This window comes from Moschus berezovskii, chromosome 15, assembly GCF_049115385.1.
Source record: "Moschus berezovskii isolate FMDL1 chromosome 15, NW_MosBer_1.0, whole genome shotgun sequence".
NCBI lineage: Eukaryota > Metazoa > Chordata > Mammalia > Artiodactyla > Moschidae > Moschus > Moschus berezovskii.
In genome coordinates, this window is record NC_142474.1 from 78,137,302 (window position 1) to 78,157,813 (window position 20,512).

At 42.5% G+C, this 20,512-nt stretch overlaps 1 protein-coding gene across 1 annotated transcript in view; it reads left to right on the plus strand.

Annotated features, from left to right (window-relative positions):
- Positions 1-59: 59 nt before the first annotated feature.
- SLX4IP (SLX4 interacting protein) overlaps positions 60-20,512 on the plus strand; it is a 233,498-nt gene continuing 213,045 nt past the window's right edge. Inside the window, exons 1-2 of the mRNA XM_055426705.2 lie at positions 60-1,072; positions 2,468-2,585. The gene's annotated coding sequence lies outside the window, so the exon portion shown is untranslated. The remainder of the gene's footprint in view (positions 1,073-2,467; positions 2,586-20,512) is intronic.

Genomic DNA, 20,512 nt, shown 5'->3' on the forward strand with positions numbered 1-20,512 from the left:
AGCCCGGGGGCGGGGTCGCCTCGTGTCAGTCTAGGCGCACTGTCGGAAGTGGAAACGTAAATGACGGGTCCCACGGCCTTGCTGAGGCACAGTGTCTCCCTTTTTGCCGCGCAGAAGAGGCGCTCAGGGAATGGAAACGTGACCAACCGCTCTCGGCGGGTCCGGGCCTTCCGGCCCTGACCAATGGCGACGCGCCGGGTCCCGCGGCCGCTCACCAGCCGCGGTCTCCCGGAGCGACCGCCCAGAAGGCCCGGAGCGGAGGCGCCGCCGCGGCCGCGCCTGTGGAACGCAGCGCCCGCGCCTCGTCCCCGCGGGGGCTGACGGGGGTCGGAGGCCCCTGCGTCTGTGCGCGCGCCGGCTAGCTCACGCCCGTGCCGTCTCCCCTCCCGCTGATGCGTTCGAGGGCCAAGACGGCTCTCTTCCGTTCAGAGGAGCTGTGAGAGGAGTTACGCTCGTGGCTGCCTCAGTGCATCCGCCATTGAGAAAGCCGCCTTCATCTGTCAGCCCGAGTTTTCTATACTCGTTCCCCATCGAACATTCGGGGGACTTTTCCCCGTTTTGTGCTAGTAATTTTCAAGAAACGTTCTGTGTCACAGAAAGGCTGCGTTTTATTTTTCTCTCTCTCGACCGCCCTTCTCCCTGGTACAGCGGGTAACTGGTTTGTCACCGACCAATCGGGCTCGCTTTGTTCGCGGTCTCTAGATAGAGGCCCTTCGCCGCCATGATTGTTTTGGGCCCTCGTTGGAAGCCGCGAGATCTGCACGGGGGACATTTTTGTTTCTGGACGATCCCGCGCGCTCTTCCGGCCGTTAGCTTAGTGTTCGCCGCCATCTTAAGTGCTGGTTGTGGCTTCAAGCGGGCCGCGAAGCTGCCCAGGCCATCTTGTGTTTGGGCGGCGGCAGGGCTTCCCGCGCGCCCGGGAAGCGGGAAGGAGTCCGGCACCCGGAACAGCCGAGCTTCCAAAGGCTGGCTTGTGAGCGTCTGGCCGCCTTTCTAGTCTGACTTTGCACAGCCAGGTACCCTGGACAGTAACTAAACAAAAGTCCGACCCCAAACCCTGCCACCATCGTAGGTAAGAATTTGGAAATGCTGGGAACCTAAGATGTTCCTTCCCTTGAACTCAGCTGTGAGCCCAGCTCCTCTGCCGCTTCGGTTATTTCCTTTGATTAGTGAACCTTTCCTGAATCCTTCTCCCTGTGCTTCCGCCTCTCTCCGTTGTTTTAAACAGAAGGGTGCGGGAAGCCTGGGCTTGACAGTGGAAGTTTTGGTCTGGGAAATTATTATTGTTACTATTTGGACGGAATGACTGGGCCAGGTATTTATGTCAAACATCTACATGTATTCAATACAAATAGAGTCCCCTTCCCAGCCAGTTTTTGGTTTGTGACATAAATACAGATTGTGTTTGTATATACATTCATTCATTTATTCAGTACATTTGTTGAGTACCTGGTGTGTACTAGGTTGTAAGGATTCTGTAGTCAATGAAAACCACTTTATTTGATGGAGTTTCCATTCTGTCACCTTGAGAGCTACTAGGTTGGGCAAGTAACAGTGTTTTCTGGTTCTTAGACCTGCTATAATATGCAAACAAGTATTCGCTTGCTCCTTCCCCTATCTTCCCCCGCTCCTTTTTCGTCCTGGACTAGGAATAAATCATACTGATACTTTATTTCTTGGATCCTGGACCTGACTGCATTGTAGATGAACTGGTTAATTTTACAATCAATATTCAAGGTCTTCCCTGGTGGCTCAGAGGTTAAAGCGTCTGCCTCCAATGCAGGAGACCCGGGTTCAATCCCTGGGTCGGGAAGATCCCCTGGAGAAGGAAACGGTAACCCACTCCAGTATTCTTGCCTGGAGAATCCCATGGATGGAGAAGCCTGGTAGGCTACAGTCCACGGGGTCTCAAAGAGTCGGACACGACTGAGTGACGGAACAGAACGGAAGGCCTTGCTGCTCCAATTGTGAACTGTGTATCAGTCGCTTGAGCATCACCTGGGAACTTGTTAGAAACGCAGTTGACTCCATCCATAGGCCATTGAATAAGAATCTGCCCTGAGAAGTGCACCTTAAGTTCAGACAGCACTGATTGAGGGCACGGACTAAAGACAAAGACATTCTCTTTACAATTGGTGCTTCTGAAACAATATATGGTCAGTTTAGTCCACGCTTTAAATTCAGTGGACATGTGGTTTTATATCAGTTTAATGTCAAGATGCCAACTTAGCATTCTAAAAAGTTGAGACTTGGTCAGCCCCATATATTGTTATGTAACATTTGCTATGCAACACCTCTTGTCCTGTGTGCTTATTTTATTTTTAATTTATTTGAAGTAGAACTCAAAATTCTGTATATATTCAGTAGTTCAATATCAACTTGGAAAACCTTGGAGCATAGTTTACCAAAACTTTTTTGGCACTTTGCATTCTATCATTTTAAAATAACAAATCTAAATCTATTTCAGGGATTCTCAGCTTTGGCTGTTTATGAAAAATCACTTGGGGTGCTTAAAAAAAAAACAACCACCCAGACCAGTATCAGGAGAGTCTGAGATCCTGTGAATGGAATTTAAGGAAATTAAGGTATTTGAGAAACAACAAATGAGTTTTATATTTTCTGTTTCTGTTTGTTAGATTTTTCTCCCTTGTAGATTTATTTAAAATAATTATGAAGAGAGTTGGACTGGAAATGTGGTGAACTAGCTTCTTCTGGAATGGGTGAATTTAACTCAGATGACCATTGTATCTACTACTGTGGGCAGGAATCCCTTAGAAGAAATGGAGTAGCCATCATGGTCAACAAAAGAGTCTGAAATGCAGTACTTGGATGCAATCTCAAAAACGACAGAATGATCTCTGTTCGTTTCCAAGGCAAACCATTCAATAGTACAGTAATCCAAGTCTATGCCCCAACCAGTAATGCTGAAGAAGCCGAAGTTGAACGGTTCTGTGAAGACCTACAAGACCTTTTAGAACTAACACCCAAAAAAGATGTCCTTTTCATTATAGGGGACTGGAATGCAAAAGTAGGAAGTCAAGAAACACCTGGAGTAACAGGCAAATTTGTCCTTGGAGCACGGAATGAAGCAGGGCAAAGGCTAATAGAGTTCTGCCAAGAGAACGCACTGGTCATAGCAAACACCCTCTTCCAATGACACAAGAGAAGACTCTACACATGGACATCACCAGATGGTCAACACCGAAATCAGATTGATTATATTCTTTGCAGCCAAAGATGGAGAAGCTGTATACAGTTAGCAAAAACAAGACCAGGAGCTGACTGTGGCTCAGATCATGAACTCCTTATTGCCAAATTCAGATTTAAATTGAAGAAAGAAGGGAAATCCACTAGACCTTTCAGATATGACCTAAATCAAATCCCTTATGATTATACAGTGGAAGTAAGAAATAGATTTAAGGGACTAGATATGATAGAGTGCCTGATGAACTCTGGACAGAGGTTCGTGACATTGTACAGGAGACAGGGACCAAGAGCATCCCCATGGAAAAGAAATGCAAAAAAGCAAAATGGCTGTCTGAGGAGGCCTTACAAATAGCTGTGAAAAGAAGAGAAGTGAAAAGCAAAGGAGAAAAGGAAAGATATAAGCATCTGAATGCAGAGTTCCAAAGAATAGCAAGGAGAGATAAGAAAGCCTTCCTCAGTGATCAATGCAAAGAAATAGAGGAAAACAACAAAATAGGAAAAACGAGATCTTTTCAAGAAAATTAAAGATATCAAGGGAACATTTCATGCAAAGATGGACTCGATAAAGGAGAGAAATGGTATGGACCCAAAAGAAGCAGAAGATATTAAGAATAGGTGGCAAGAATACACAGAAGAACTGTACAAAAAAGATCTTCACGATGAAAATAATCACGATGGCGTGATCACTCACCTGGAGCCAGACATCTTGGAACGTGAAGTCAAGTGGGCCTTAGAGAGCATCACGACGAACAAAGCTAGTGGAGGTGATGGAATTCCAATTGAGCTATTTCAAATCCTGAAAGATGACGCTGTGAAAGTGCTGCACTCAATATGCCAGGAAATTTGGAAAACTCAGCAGTGGCCACAGGACTGGAAAAGGTCAGTCTTCATTCCAATCCCAAAGAAAGGGAATGCCAAAGAATGCTGAAACTGCCGCACAATTGTGTTCATCTCACACGCTAGTAAAGTCATGCTCAAAATTCTCCAAGCCAGGCTTCAGCAATATGTGAACCGTGAACTTCCAGATGTTCAAGCGGGTTTTAGAAAAGGCAGAGGCACCAGAGATCAAATTGCCAACATCCGCTGGATCATGGAGAAAGCAAGAGAGTTCCAGAAAAACATCTATATCTGCTTCATTGACTATGCCAAAGCCTTTGACTGTGTGGATCACAATAAACTGTGGAACATTCTGAAAGACATGGGAATACCAGACCACCTGACCTGCCTCTTGAGAAACCTGTTTGCAGGTCAGGAAGCAACAGTTAGAAATGGTCATGGAACAACAGACTGATTCCAAATAGGCAAAGGAGTACGTCAAGGCTGTATATTGTCACCCTGCTTATTTAACTTATATGCAGAGTACATCATGAGGAACGCTGGGCTAGAAGAAGCACAAGCTGGAATCAAGATTGCCGGGAGAAATATCAATAACCTCAGATATGCAGATGACACCACTCTTATGGCAGAAAGTGAAGAGGAACTCAAAAGCCTCTTGATGAAAGTGAAAGAAGAGAGTGAAAAGTTTGGCTTGAAGCTCAACATTCAGAAAACGAAGATCATGGCATCTGGTCCCATCACTTCATGGGAAATAGATGGGAAAACAGGGGAAACAGTGTCAGACTTTATTTTTTTGGGCTCCAAAATCACTGCAGATGCTGGTTGTAGCCTTGAAATTAAAAGACGCTTACTCCTTGGAAGGAAAGTTATGACCAACCTAGATAGCATATTAAAAAGCAGAGACATTACTTTGCCAACCAAGGTCTGTCTAGTCAAGGCTATGGTTTTTCCGTGGTCATCTATGGATATGAGAGTTGGACTGTGAAGAAAGCTGATTGCCGAAGAATTGATGCTTTTGAACTGTGGTGCTGGAGAAGACTCTTGAGAGTACCTTGGACTGCAAGGAGATCCACCCAGTCCATTCTAGAGGAGATCAATCCTGGGTATTCATTGGAAGGACTGATGCTGAAGCTGAAGCTCCAATACTTTGGCCACCTCATGCGACGAGTTGACTCACTGGAAAAGAGTCTGATGCTAGGAGGGATTGGGGGTGGGAGGAGACGGGGACGACAGAGAATGAGATGGCTGGATGGCATCACCGATTCGATGGACATGAGTTTGAGTGAACTCCGGGAGTTGGTGATGTATGGGGAGGCCTGGTGTGCTGTGATTCATGGGGTCACAAAGAGTCGGACACGACTGAGTGACTGAACTGAACTGAACTGAGCTTCTTAGTAACCCATCAGCTTGCTGTTTATTGTGTGTCCTAAGCAAGTTATCCAGTCTTTCTTTCTTTCCTTCGTCCATCTAAATATTAATTGGGAAAAAAAGAATGAAGGTCTTGTTGTGTTTTATTTAGTCTCTTGTGTATGTTACAAAATGTAGTGGATATTTATATTCTGTGCATGTGAGGAAGAGAAGTATTTTGCAAGTGCAATATTCATTGCTTCTGATTTTCCTATACTGTATCTTGTATATGCTGGTAAGCATAATGGGTCTGCAAATGAGCTCTAGAGCCAGACTCTGGGTTCAAAGCTTAGCTCCTCCAGCTTCCAGCTTAAACTAATTACTTAACCCTTCTGTGGTTCAGTCTGTTTAGTCGCTTTAGTCGCTAAGGGGTGTCTGACTCTTATTTATCGCATGCACAGTAGCCTGCCAGGCTCCTCTGTCCATGGGGTTTCCCTGCAAGAATACTGGAGCAGGTTGCCATTTCCTTCTTTAGGGGATCTTCCTGACGCAGGGATCAAACCCGAGTCTGCTAAATTGGCCGGCAGAGCCTTTACCACTGTGCCACCTGGAAAGCCCTATACCTTAGTTGCTTCATCTCAAAAATAGGGTTGATATGAGGGTCAGATAAGTTAATACAAGAAAAGTGATGAAAACAGTGCTTGGCACATAGTCACAGCTATGTAAATGTTAATTAGGTATTATTCTGTTTAAGTCTTCGGATTATTAAAGTTTTGGTCATACATTCAAATCACTAATGGGGAAAGGTATTGTAGTTCCATGACTTTTTAGGCCCCGTATCCATTTGGGAAAGAGGGTGATTTAAATACAATATGCCAAGCCAGGAAGACATGTGAGTGAGAGGTTTTTTAAATGATCTTTTACTTTTCTCTGAATAACTTTATGGAGGTATGATTGTCGTACAGTAAACAGCACATGCTTAAAGTATATACCGTTTGATGGTGATTTATATGCACATACCAATGAAATCAACACTTGAGTCAAGATGGTGAATGTACTCATCACCTCCCCAAAGTTTTGTCTTGTCCTTTTGTGAACCCTCTGGGCTCTTCTAGACACCTGCTGATGTGTTTTCTGTCACTCTTGCGGTTCCCAGGATTTTATCTAAATGGAGTCTTCATGTATGTGCTGTCCTGGGGGTGGGGTAGTCTGGTTTTTTCACTCATTGTAATTGAGAGTCATCTTTGGTACAAGTATCAGTGCTTCATCCCTTTGTAATTGCTATATTCAGCAATTGGTTAGACTAATTGGTTTGCACATTTGCTAACTGAAGGGCATTTGGGTTTTTATTTTCATAGTGGTCATTTTCACATTGGAAAAAAAATGTAATTTGGTAGCCAAGCCTTCCACATACAGAGAACCTAGGAGGTGCCAGTGGTAGACTGTGTTTGTTTGAGACCTTGTCTTGGACATTGTTTAGTTTATGCATTCACGTTTTCTGAAAGAAACGTTATAGTTTTTTAAATGCCAAACATGTCACATATATTGAGTTTTTAGTGGGTTGCTCTTTTATTGAGATATAATTTATATTTAACAGAATAGTTTCATATGTACAACACAGTTGTTTGATATATGTATATATAGTTAAACAACTCGGGGTTAGGGGTGCTGACCCTCTGTGCTGTTGAAAATCTGCATACAGTTTTACAATGACAAGAACGCAACTCAGCCCCCATCTGAGATTCCACATCTTTGAATTCAACCAACTGTGGATCATGTGATACTGTAGGATGTATTTATTGGGAAAAATCCAAGTGAAGTGGATTCTCATAGTTCAAACCTTGTTGTTCAAGGGTTATCTGTATAATACAGTTTTATTAACTGGTCACCATGTGGTACATTCCCAGGGCTTACTTTTTTCACAACTGGAAGTTTGTATCTTTTGACTCCCTTCACCCATTTCGCCATCCCCTACCATCCCTTCCTCAACACCCCACCCTCCGCCCCTGCCCCACCAACGACCACCAATATTTTCTCTGTATCTGAGTTTGGTGTTTTGTTTTAGATTTCACAGAAAAGTGGATCATATTATATTTGTCTTTCACTGTCTTATTATACCTAGAAGAATGCCCATTCATGCTGTTGCAAAGGGCAGGATTTCCTTTCCTCATGACTGAATAACATTCCATTATATATATACATACACCATAATTTCTTTATTCATTCATCTGTCATGGACACTTAGAATGTTTCCCCTGTCTTGGCTATTGTGGTTAATGCTTCAGTGAACATGGAGGTGCAGATACCTTTGCAAATTAGTGTTTTTCTTTTCTTCAGATAAATACTGTGAAGTGGAATTGCCACATCATATGGTAGTTATATTTTTAATTTTTTGAGGAACCTCCATACTATTTTCTATAGCGGCTAACCAATTTAAAGTCCCATCTATAGGACACAAGGACTCTCCTTTTTTCACATCCTCACCAGTACTTCAGTTCAGGTGCTCAGTCGTCTCCGACTCTTTGTGACCCCTTTGACTGCAGCACACCAGGCTTCCCTGTCCGTCACCAACTCTCGGAGCTTGCTCAAACTCAAGTCCATTGAGTCAGTGTATTGTCCCCTTCTCTTCCTGCCTTCAGTGTTTCCCAGCATCAGGGTCTTTTCCAGTGAGTCAGTTCTTCACATCAGGTGGCCAAAGTATTGGCCATCACCAACACTTATTTGTTGTCTTTTTGATGATAGCTGTTCTGACAAGTGTGAGATGACATCCCATTGTGATTTTGAGTTGCTTTTCTCTGGAGATTTGGAGGTGCTGGGTAGGCTGTTTGAGGTCATGTAAAAAGGTAGGATTTGAACGCATGTCGGTTTTACTAGAACCTGAGACCATGACTGCCTTGTGGATCAGTGCCTGTTTCTGACAAAGTATTAAATAAAAATTAGATGCTGTTTTTTAGTGAAGCAACCATACAGGGCCAGGTGGGGATTTTCTGTGGGCCCCGCAGGAATGGGAGATCTGGAACTTGTGTTAGCTGACCACGTTAAGGGTATAGAGTGAACTGTGGACTTAATCTTGGTGGGAGATTTCAGTATATGACCTACATTTAAAGAAAAAGAAAAGGAAAAAAATCCTAATTTTTTTTCTGTCACTTGCATTATTCTCCTGTTGTTTCCATTTGTTTTTTGTTTGTTTTTGTTTTCAAGTTCACTTTGGCATTCAGAATTATCATATGAATAATAGGAAAAGCTGATTCGCTCTTTTTTTACACTGTAATTACCTTTTCAGATTTTATCAAAGTTGTCAGCAGGATCTTTATCGTTTATCATTTTTCCTTGGTATTTTGTTAAAGTTTGTGATTCCTTCTTCATATTGTCCTTTTATGTGTATGTGATAAAATTAGATTGGGGGAGTAGGGGCAGCAGGTTATAAAATGATTTCTCATTCCTGAATTACAGTTGTTCCTTCATAAATTCTAGGGCCTTTGTTGTTTTAAGACAATAGAAAAGAGTATAACATATTCTTGGTAAAATTTGAAATCTGGAGATTAGAAGCCTAAAGCTAAGTACTGGTCTTTTAAATCTGGAGTAGGTGCTTTGACTTGTGATGCAGACCAGCAGTGCTAGAGGGAAGACAAATGTGAATTTCAGAGTGCCTTGGATTTTCCCACAGAATAATCTAGAAGGTCACAAACTTTATTAGAATTTATCTCTGCTTTGTATTTAAATGACAGGACCATCGTGATGTTGTTTCATCTACTTCCATTCCCTCCCCAAATTAATTTTCTTAAGGATTTTAGGATCTTTCCCTCTCCACTGAAAACACAGATAAACACATATTTTTGGTGAGGTCAGTGCTATTGAAGCCTTCCTGTGAAAGAATGCCTGTTTTCAGGTCGGAGAAAATGGGCGCAGGAATGCAGGGTAGAGGATGAGACACTGTCTGTAAGACATGTACTTTAACTTCTCAGTGTGCTTATGAAAATTATATGCTTTGGGATATTTGGAAAATTGATCTTTTTGCAGCTTGTCATGAACTTCTTAAAAACAGGGTGTAAAGTAAAAGTTCCACTGCATGTAGACTCGAATTGGTAGCTCTGATAAAGCTTTTTAAACATTTATGCTTTAAGCCCCAGGCCCTGAGCTTGCTGTTCCCTCCTGAAAGTAATGCTAGGAGCCTAGAAAGGTAATTTTTTTTACAGTGCGTGTTTGCTTTTTAAATATGTGTATACATATTTATCTTTTAATGATCAGTAAAACAAGTCCAGAAAAACCCAAAGATGTTCGCGGATTAATTAATATAGAGGCTGCTGCTGCTGCTGCTGCTAAGTCGCTTCAGTCGTGTCCGACTCTGTGCAACCCCATCAACAGCAGCCCACCAGGCTCCCCCATCCCTGGGATTCTCCAGGCACTGGAGTGGGTTGCTGTTTCCTTCTCCAAATATAGAGGCTAATAATACCTTTTTCATTCAGATGAATGTAAGGATGTCAGTATTTTAAGGACAAAATCAGAAATCAATGAAAACCTCACATTTATGACCTAAACTTCAACCAAGTATCTGTTGCCCCTTATGTTCAATACAAAACACTTCCATCTTAGCTTTACATCCCAGCTTTCTCGACTTTGGCTGCATGGTATATGTAACTTACGTGTTATTTGTGTATTGAAATAGGACCAGAGTACCTTGACCTCTTGTTTAGAGGGTTTAATATGGAATTTGGGATTTGGAGCCAGTAAAGATGTATTAGATTAGTAGGTATAAATCTAAAACAGTAACAGCCACTGATTTCTGCAACATCAGCAGACTCCAGTTAGCAGGCTTGACACTCACCTTTGCCCTGCTCCAGGTTATCAGAGGGAATAAGAATGGCCCCTGTCCTCAGGAAGCTCTGGTCAGGGGGAGGGGACAGACTGAGGAGCAGAGTTAAGTGAGTGGAGGGAGTGTGGAAGGGCTGGGCTGGCCCAGAGAAGGGACCCTTCACCCTGGGAATCCCTAGAGGGCTCCCGAGGAGCAGGCGGCAGCTCAGTTGGGTTTCCGAGGATAACGCAATCTTAGGAAGAGAAGACCTTCTCTAGTGTGACATGCATATGTGCCGGTGGGACGTGCTGGCCCTGTGTGTTCAAGGTCACGTGCCCGAGTTGGCTGTGGAGGCCTTGGAGCTGTGAGGGTGCCTGAGTGGTGGGGTGGTGGGGCTCATACCTGCCCTGATTCCGTGTGACGGTTTCGAGGCTGGAGAGTGCCAGGATGGAGACAGGAGCTTCTTGGAGAGGCCCGGGCTCTTCAGGGTGACCAGCTCTTTGGGGTCTGAGACCACCTGGCACCCCCGCGTGTGGTTTTCCCTCCTTGGGTGAGGCAGACGGCCGTCTGCGGCTTCTTCTGTCCTGTCCCAGACAACAGGCGCTCAGAGGAGAGAGCACAGTGTGTGCTGCCCCCAAGCCCCCTGGCAAATGGCCTTTCTGTGTTTAGACTTCAGCCTCCTGGGGTTTTATAAAAGGACAGTGAAAGCCTTGTTCCTCACCGCCCCAGGATGGTCGTCAAGGCAGCAGTAACGCAAGGGGTCAGTTAGAGACGCCCATCGGCACCACCGCCGCCTCGCCAGACTCGGGAGACTCGGCAGGGAGGCTGGTGCGCGCTCTGGCGCCTCTGCTGCCCGTTCCTTCTGTTGGCCCGCTCTGTTATGAACACACATCCTTTGCTTCTGCGCATCTTACACACACCTTCTCTCAGTTTGTGGTTTCACCACATCCTCCCTCCCCCACTGAAGTTTAATTTTTTCTAACCTTTTTGTTTTGAAGTGATTATAGATTTGCCCAAAGTTGCCATAAAACCACACGGAGTCCCCTGTACCCGTCACCCAGCTTCCTCCAGTGGCGACATCTTTTGTGACCAGAGTGCAGCTATTAAAACCAGAAAGCTGACATTGGTACAACCTCCAGAGCTTATGAGATGGAACCAGTTTACATGCATTTGTGCAGTTGTTTTTATCACGTGTTTCTATTCCTGTGTAGGAATTCACAGTGTAGACTTACATTGCCAGAGCTTCCTTCTGCAACTTCCCCATTCCTAACCCCTGGCGACCGCAAATGTGGTCTTCAATTCTATAATTTTGTTGTCTGAAGAATGTTATATGAGTGGAATCGTACATTATATAACCTTTTCAGATTGTCTTTTTTCCCCTGAGGATCATCCCCTTGAGATGATCCAGCCAAGCTGTCGTGTGTGTCAGCGTTTTAGTTATGGTTGCTGAATGATGTCCCATGGTACAGATACGCCAGGTCTGTTTAACCACTCACCCACTGAAGGACACCTGGGCTGTTTACAGTTTTGGGCTGTTATGAATAAAGTCACTATGAACATTTGGCTACAAGTTTTTATGTGAGCCTAGGTTTTCATTTTTCTGGGGTGAATTGCCAGGAGGGCAAAGTTTAGATTATGTGCTTAGTACATGGTTAGTTTCGTAAGAAGCTGTCAACAGTCTCTTTCCTAGAGTGACTCTATGATCTTTACAGTCCTACCAGTGGTGTAGGAGAGATGCCGGCTCTCTGCATCTCCCCCAGCATTTGGTGTTATCTGTTTTGTTTTTTTTATCTCTTTTTTATTAGCCATTCTGGTAGGTATGTAGTGATGTGTCATTGAGTGTTGTTTTGCATTTCCTTGATGGCTTATGATATTGAGTGTTTTTTTTAAATTGAAATATAGTCAGTGTATACTGTTATGTATAGTCAAGCCAACAAAGGTCTGTATAGTCAAGGCTATAGTCTTGCCAGTGGTCACGTACGGTTTTGAGAGCTGGACGATAAAAAAAGGCAAGGCGCCAAAGAATTGATGCCTTCAAACTGTGGTGCTGGAGAAGACTCCTGAAAGTCTGTTGGACAGCACGGAGATCAAACCAGTCAATCTTAAGGGAAATTAACCCTGAATACATGTTGGAAGGACTGATGCTGAAGCTCCCGTACAGTTGGTGCATTGGAAAAGTCCCTGATGCTGGGAAAGATTGCGGGCAGAGGAAGAGAGGGTGTCAGAGGATGAGATGGCTGGTGGCACAATGGACGTGAACTTGGGCAAATTTCAGGAGATGGTGAGGGCCTGGCGTGGTGAAGTCCATGGGGTCGCAAAGAGTCGGACACGACTGGATGACTGAACAACAACTGTTCTGTTAGTTTCAGGTGTACTGTATGATTCCTCATTTGCATACAGCATGAAATGATTCGAGTGTCTTTCCCTGTGCTTATTTACCACGTTTGTCCTCTTTGCTGATATACCTGGTCATGTCCTTTGCCCACTTTTTGACTGGATTGGTTTTATTTTTTACCATTGAGTTTTGAGAGTTCTTTATATGTTCTAGTTTATAAGTTGTTTACTGGTTATATGGATTGCAAATTTTTTATTCCAGTCTGTAGAGAAGTTTTAATCTTAATACTGCCAAATCTACCATTCTTTTTTCTTTTCTGGTTATACTTCTTGTGTCTAAATTAAAAATACCTTCCTTTCTCAGAGTTCATAAAAAACATTTTCTGAAAGCTGCTAATTTTTCACATTTGAGTTTGTAGCTCATCTGTAGTTGATTTTTATGTACTGTGTGAAGTAGTGGTACAGTTTTCTTTTTTTCCAAATAGACAAACAGTTGTTGGAGCAGTTTGTCGAATGAATAGTCTTCTTATTTCCCGCTGATGTGCAGCACTGCTCCCATCACCCATTTCCATGAGCCCAGGGGCTTGTTTCTGGTCTGTGAAGTCTATTCCTTCGGCCTGTTTGTTTTCCCTTTGCCAGCACATTGTTTGATTTACTCTGGCACTGTGGTAGTTTTGCAGTATCTGGTAAGACCGACTCCCTTCATTGTTTTTCTTTTTTTGTTTTCCTTCTCTCATGTATCTTAGTCCTTTTTGTTCTTCTTCAGATTCCCTGTTCAGGATTGTGGCTGGAATTGCATTAAGTTTGAAGAACAATGTGATGAGGTCTGGCACGTGTCTTATTAAATTCATCTCTGGATATTTCAAATCTGTGGAATGCTAGTATGATGATATTTTCAGAAATCTACATCTTCTTGTTTCAAAGAAATTGCTTTTAAGATTCATCAGTAAGCATGTTTGCAAAATTTTTTTTTATTTTGTAGATGCTTTTCTCACTAACTTGTTTCTGTTCTGAGATTTCTAGTGTTTTCCTTTTCTTTCTTTTTTGTTTTCTATTTCTGTTAAAATGATCATGTACTTTTATTCTGCTTCAGTTTTTAAGTATGGTAATAGTTCTAGTATTAAACCGACCTTGCACTCCTTAGATAAACCTCACTTGGTTCTGAAGTATTTTTTTAATATATTGCTTCTGTTTGTTTAGGATTCTTGCGTCTAAGTTCAGGCATAGAACTGGCTGTGATTCTCCCTTTCATAGCCTGCCTTGCCCAGTTTCACTCTCCAGCCTTCATAGGGTGAGTTGCGTGGTGGGAGGGGCTCCCTTTCACCCTCTTCTCTGGAATCATGTGTACATTTTGGCATTATTTGTTCCTGGAAGAGCTGCTGGATTTTGGATCACAGAGGTTTAGAAATGGAAGAGACCTTAGAGGTCAGCTGCCCAGAAGTATTGTTCTCCTGAGGCAAAAAGAATTAAATGCTGAGGCTCCAGTTCAGAAGGCCTGGTCCACTGTCTCAGGACTCAGCAGCCTCATCATTGTAGAAGCCCTAATCCTGACGTAAAGGTAACAGCCGTTTTATTACCTGAGACAGAGGACACAAAGCCTTCACATCAGAGTCTACACAGATTCACAGGAAGACTTGAGAAACATCCCGTCAGTATGACAAAACAGTCCCCTGGGTTTCTAGGTCATTGGATTAAGTTAAAGAACCGAGAGGTGAAAGGGAGCCTTGGGCAGCACTCTGACAGCTCATGGAAAGCTGTGGGGAACAGGAAGAGACTTCCCTGGCTCCACTGTGAGCAGCTCTGTGTAGGAACAACTCAGCGGGCCATTAATACATGTATTTTGTGATGACAGGTGATAATTTTCACCTGGAATATCAAAGAAATATTCACTGTATGGTGTTTTTTATGAAAGTCAATAAAGATCCAGTGTATTTTTTGGAAAATTTCCCAGAAACAGCAAACATAAAATAGTGTCAGCTCCTGTTTCAGGAATATTTCTTCATCCAGCAGACTTTCTTGAGCACCTTCTAGCTTTGATAACCTGTTCCTTCCAGGATGGATAAGTGTGCTTTCACCCATGTTTGGAAATTAAAAAATTGGTTGGGTTCCTTTCATGCTTCAGCTCCTCCTGTAGTTCATTTCTAGCCCCTCTGCATAACGCTGTAGTGAGGAAGAGGAAGTGTGCCTTATCTAAAGGACTTTTTGCAGGCTCAGGGTCTACTCAGCTGCTGTCCAGATGCGTTAGGTGCCCTGTCACATAGCGTGATGGTAATTAAATTGGTTCAGACCACATTTGCCTTAGCTGTGGAGTCCCTTCCTCCCTTCCCTGCACCCCCCACCTCTTCTGTCTCTTACCTTTCCCTCTATTTCTCTTTCTTTCTTTGGTTAGCAAGAGAGAACCACCCTCCCGCAGCTTTATTTGAAGCCTTGCTGTGTTGGGAACTTCTGCCTTGGCCAGGGGCGGGAGGACACACCTACCTTGGCAGCCTAGTTAGCCTTTGACCTCGCAGTTCTGCAGGGGACAGATGGTGCTCAATGGCTCTCAGTGAGTTGACTCTTTTGCCCTTGATGTTCAGCTATGAGACCCTGGCCTGATCCCCCAAGTTCTTGTTAGGGGAATAGATGTCAGGCCTGGGAATAGATGGTCTATATTGGAAGGACTGATGCTAAAACTGAAACTCCAATACTTTGGCCACCTCATGCGATGAGTTGACTCACTGGAAAAGACTGATGCTGGGAGGGATTGGGCGTGGGAGGAGAAGGGGATGGCAGAGAATGAGGTGGCTGGATGGCATCACCAACTTGATGGACGTGAGTTTGAGTGAACTCCGGGAGTTGGTGTTGGACAGGGAGGCCTGGCGTGCTGTGATTCATGGGGTCGCAAAGAGTTGGACACGACTGAGCGACTGAACTGAACTGAACTGAAGGGTGTCTTGTAGTCCTAAAATTGTTAGTTTTTTGAGATTGCAAACACTGTGGGAACAAGTGAAAAAAATTGCATTTAGAGGCAGAATGCCACATGGTATTAAAACTGGGTTAAAAATAAAGTCATACAGTTGCTCTTTATTTTTGCGTGCAGTCTGTTTTATCCTAGAGATCATATCATTTCATATAAAACTATACCTTTCAGTTCTGGATTCTTACAGATCATATTTTTGAGATGGGGCTTTAATGATACTTTTGGAAGAATCCAGATCTTAAAACATAAATGCAGCTGCTCTTGCTTTACTGATTAAAGGGGGGAAAATGAGCATTTTAAGAATAAGGTAGAACCTTATTGTGAATTGAAAATATAACCTTCACTATAATATGGCTCTTAATCTATCTAACAGCAGATATGGTCTAAAGTCTTGGAAATAGTCTTTTGTGTGGGCCACCTGTCCTTCTGGAAAAGGAAGACATACTGGAAAACCAGTGTGTAATTAAAAATGATTAGATTGCACGTGCTTCAGATTTGGTTGGATACTTGTTGGCAGTACTCTTTTCCCTGTTCCTCTGTCTAGCTGAACTACTGCTGCTGCTGTTGCTGCTGCTAAGTCGCTTCAGTCGTGTCCGACTCAGTGTGACCCCCCTAGACAGAAGCCCACCAGGCTCCCCTGTCCCTAGGATTCTCCAGGCAAGAACACTGGAGTGGGTTGCCATTTCCTTCTCCAGTGCATGAAAGTGAAAAGTGAAAGTGAAGTCATTCAGTCGTGTCCGACTCTTAGCGACCCCATGGATAGCAGCCTACCAGGCTCCTCCATCCATGGGATTTTCCAGGCTAGAGTACTGGAGTGGGGTGCCATTGCCTTCTCCAAGCTGAACTACTTGTATATCCTCTAAATATCCCCAGAGAGGGATTCCCTAAATTTTTAGCAGAAGTTATTCAAACCTGATTTAGCATATTTAAAGGAGCTGACTATATTTATCTGGCTCAGATAATACAATATAATTTTAAAGATTTAACTAGTTTTCAGAACAACCTTAATGAATGTTGTTTTCAAGCACATGTTCTTGAATTTCTAGAAAGTTCTTTCCATTTACACCTGTGTATAAATGGGCTTGCTAAGATGAACATCGTTAAAAAACATTCTAAAGCATATGCATTGCATTGTTCAAGGAACAGAAGTGAATAGATTAAAATGAAATTAAAATGATTTAGGGTTTGGATAAAGAAAGATATTTTTGTCTATTAAAAAATAGAATCAAAGGTTATAAGATTTTTTAAAAAATTTCCCGTTGACTAAGTAATAAAACTGTTAATAGTCATCGGAGGCCTACTGTTTATAAATGATGAGACTGTTTTCATGTACTTAGTCCTTTCAATAATTTTGAGTTAGGTATTGCTATCCCTATTTTATAAATAAGGAATCTGGGATTCAGAAATAAGTGCTCTTCTTCTTTTCCATCGTGATTTATTGGAGGATACTGACTGTAGTTCTCTGTGCTGTGCAGTGTCATGTTTTGTTTCTCCACTGCAGGTATGCTGGTTCTCATCTGCTAATCCCAGAGTCCCAGTCTGTCCCTCCCCAACCCTTTCTCCCCCTTGGTAATCCCCAGTCTGCTCTCTGTCTGTGAGTCTGTTTGTTTTGTAGATAACTTGTGTCATATTTTAGATTCCACGTGTAAGTATTTGCCTTTCTCTTTCTGACTTACTTCACTTAGTATGAAAATTTCTAGGTCCATCCAAGTTTTGCAGATGGTATTATTTCACTCTTTCTTATGGCTGGGTAGTAGTCTATTGTTTATATGTACCACATCTTCTTCATTCATTCATCCGTCAGTGATCACTTAGGTTGCTTCCATGTCTTGGCTGTTGTAAATAGTGTTTCTGTGAACATAGAGTTGTGTGTATCTTTTTGAATTATAGGTTTGTCCAGATATATATATCCAAAAATGGGATTGCTGAATAATGTGGTAGTTCTATTTTTAAATATTTAAGGCACCTCAATACTGTTTTCCATAGTGGCTGAACCAGTTTACATTTCTACCAGTAGTGTAGGAGGGTTCCCTTTTCTCCACACATTCTCCAGCATTTGTTATTTGAGTTTTTAATGATAGCCATTTTGACAGGTGTAAGGTGGTACCTCATGGTAGTTTTGATTTGCATTTCTCTAATAATTAGTGGCAGAAAGTGAAGAGGAACTCAAAAGCCTCTTGATGAAAGTGAAAGAGGAGAGTGAAAAGGTTGGCTTGAAGCTCAACATTCAGAAAACAAAGATCATGGCATCTGGTCCCATCACTTCATGGCAAATAGATGGGGAAACAGTGCAAACAGTGTCAGACTTTATTTTTTTGGGCTCCAAAATCACTGCAGATGCTGATTGCAGCCATTAAATTAAAAGACACTTACTCCTTGGAAGGAAAGTTATGACCAACCTAGATAGCATATTAAAAAGCAGAGACATTACTTTGCCAACAAAGTCCGTCTAGTCAAGGCTATGGTTTTTCCAGTGGTCATGTATGGATGCAAGAGTTGAACTGTGAAGAAAGCTGATTGCCGAAGAATTGATGCTTTTGAACTGTGGTGCTGGAGAAGACTCTTGAGAGTCCCTTGGACTGCGAAGAGATCCAACCAGTCCATTCTGAAGGATATCGATCTTGGGTGTTCATCGGAAGGATTGATGCTAAAGCTGAAACTCCAATACTTTGGCCACCTCATGCGAAGAGTTGACTCACTGGAAAAGACTCTGATGCTGGGAAGGATTGGGGGGCGGGAGGAGAAGGGGGGACGACAGAGAATGAGATGGCTGGATGGCATCACCGACTCGATGGACATGAGTTTAAGTGAACTCCGGGAGTTGGTGATGGACCGGGAGGCCTGGCGTGCTGTGATTCATGGGGTCACAGAGAGTCGGACACAACTGAGCGACTGAACTGAACTGGACTGAATAATTAGTGATATTGAGCATCTTTTCATGTGCATATTGGCCATCTCATGTTTTTTTTAGAGAAATGTCTGTTTAGGTCTTCTGCCTATTTTTTTTATTGTTTTTTTTTTTTTTTAAATATTGAACCACATGAGCTGTTTGTATAATAAAGTGCTTTTCTTATAATAAAATAAAAATCCCTTTAACTGTCCGTATGGTCACCACTAACTGCAAGTACCTGTTGAGCCCTTGGCACGTAGCCAGTCCAAATTGAGGTTCTGGAAACAAAAAACATACTTGATTTGAAAACTTAGTTAAAACACCAAGAGTGTAAATATTTTTATATAGATTATATGCTGAAATTATAACAGGATGGATTTATTGGGTTAAATAAGACACATTATTAAAATAAATTTAACCGTTTCTGTTTAACTTTTTATTAAATGTAGCTGTTAGGAATTTTAAAATTATATCTGTGCCTTGCATTATATTTCTTTTGGACAGTGCTACTCAAAAAGTGTCTGTGCAGGTGATCTAAACAGGCAGATAATTCCACGCACAAGACTCGCGAGTTAAGGCATCCTTCCCACCCCATCCCTTCCTCCACAGCAGCTCTCCAGCTTGCTCTGCAGGTTGGAGCAGAATTTAGCATTTAAGAATTGGTTCCGTATCCGTAGAGAAGGCGGGTAGGGATGGGGAAGGGATGAAGGGGGAGTTTGGGGTTAACACATGCAAACTGTATATATAAAATAGGTAAATAGCAAGGTCCTGCTGTATGGCACAGAGACCTATATTCAGTATTCTGTGATAAGCCATAATGGAAAGGAATATAAAAAAGAATGTATATATATGTATAGATGAATCCCTGTGCTGTAAAGCAGAAACCAACACAATATTGTCAATCAACTATATATTAAAAAAGGAATTGAGTCCTTATCACTAAATTTGATGCTGTATTGCTGCTGTATGATTACTGTTGTGGCTGTGTAGATTGTTGTTGTTGGTTTAGGCTTTGTTTCTAAAACATTCCATTAGGATTAAAGGGAGCTCCCTTTAGCCTCTGTGTCCCTACCACATACACGCACCCACATTTCCCATCCTTTTAATTCTGTTGAAAGCATAGTACTATTTAGGCCAATATTTAGTGTTTATTATCATGATTGTAAATGCTAGTCATAACTGAACTGTGTGTGTGTGAAGTACTCTTTACTTTTTATTTTCTGTATACTTCTTGTTTATCCTGGAATCAGGAATCACTTTGTTTTATTCAGTTGCTTTGCTTTCCACACACCCGTCCTAATTCAGTCTCATATTCCGTACTGGTTGTCTGAAGTTCATCTGCGTGTGCCCGGACGCTTCCTGAAGAGGCCCTCCTGGACTGTGGTTCTCTGCTTGTCTAGCCCATGGGTCCCAGGCAGGAATCTGCTTTCACCAGATCCAGGGATTTCCTCTGCCTTTTGCCCATCTCAGCCTTCCTTTTTCCTGTGTCTTCCCTTTTTTGGGGTCAATTTCCTCCTTTTGGTGAAGCACATCTTTAGTAGGTTACTGAGAAAGGATGCACAGAATATACATTTTTTAAGACCTTGCACATCTAAAAGTGTTTTCACCCCATCCCTTTGTGTTTAAATGTAGTTGGAGTTTGAAAACAATTTTCTTCGGATTTGGGGGGATAGTTTTCCATTTCCTTTTCACTTCCAGAGTTGCTTTGGGTGGTCTGGAGCCAAATATTCTCTTCCCATCCCCCTCCTCCCAGCTCACCCACTCCCTCAACGCACCCTCCTGGACACGAACTTTAAAATCCTTTTGTCAGCAATGTCTGAAATTTTCCTGTTATATATGCCCTGATATGTGTCTGTTTCTATCCTGATTTTTACATGTTGGTACTTCTCTACTGGTCCTTTAGCTTTTCGTTTATTCTCTCTTATTTGTCATCTTTATTATTTCTGAAGTTCCTGAATGACTTAGTCAACTTGATCCTTTGGACCTTCTATTGAGTTTTAAAATTTCATTTATCATAGTTTTAGTTGTTTTCCAGAAGCTCCTTTTATTTATTTATTTATTTTTAAGGATAGTTGCTCTACAGAATTTTGCTGTTTTCTGTCAAACCTCAGCATGAATCAGCCACAGGTATACATCTATCCCCTTC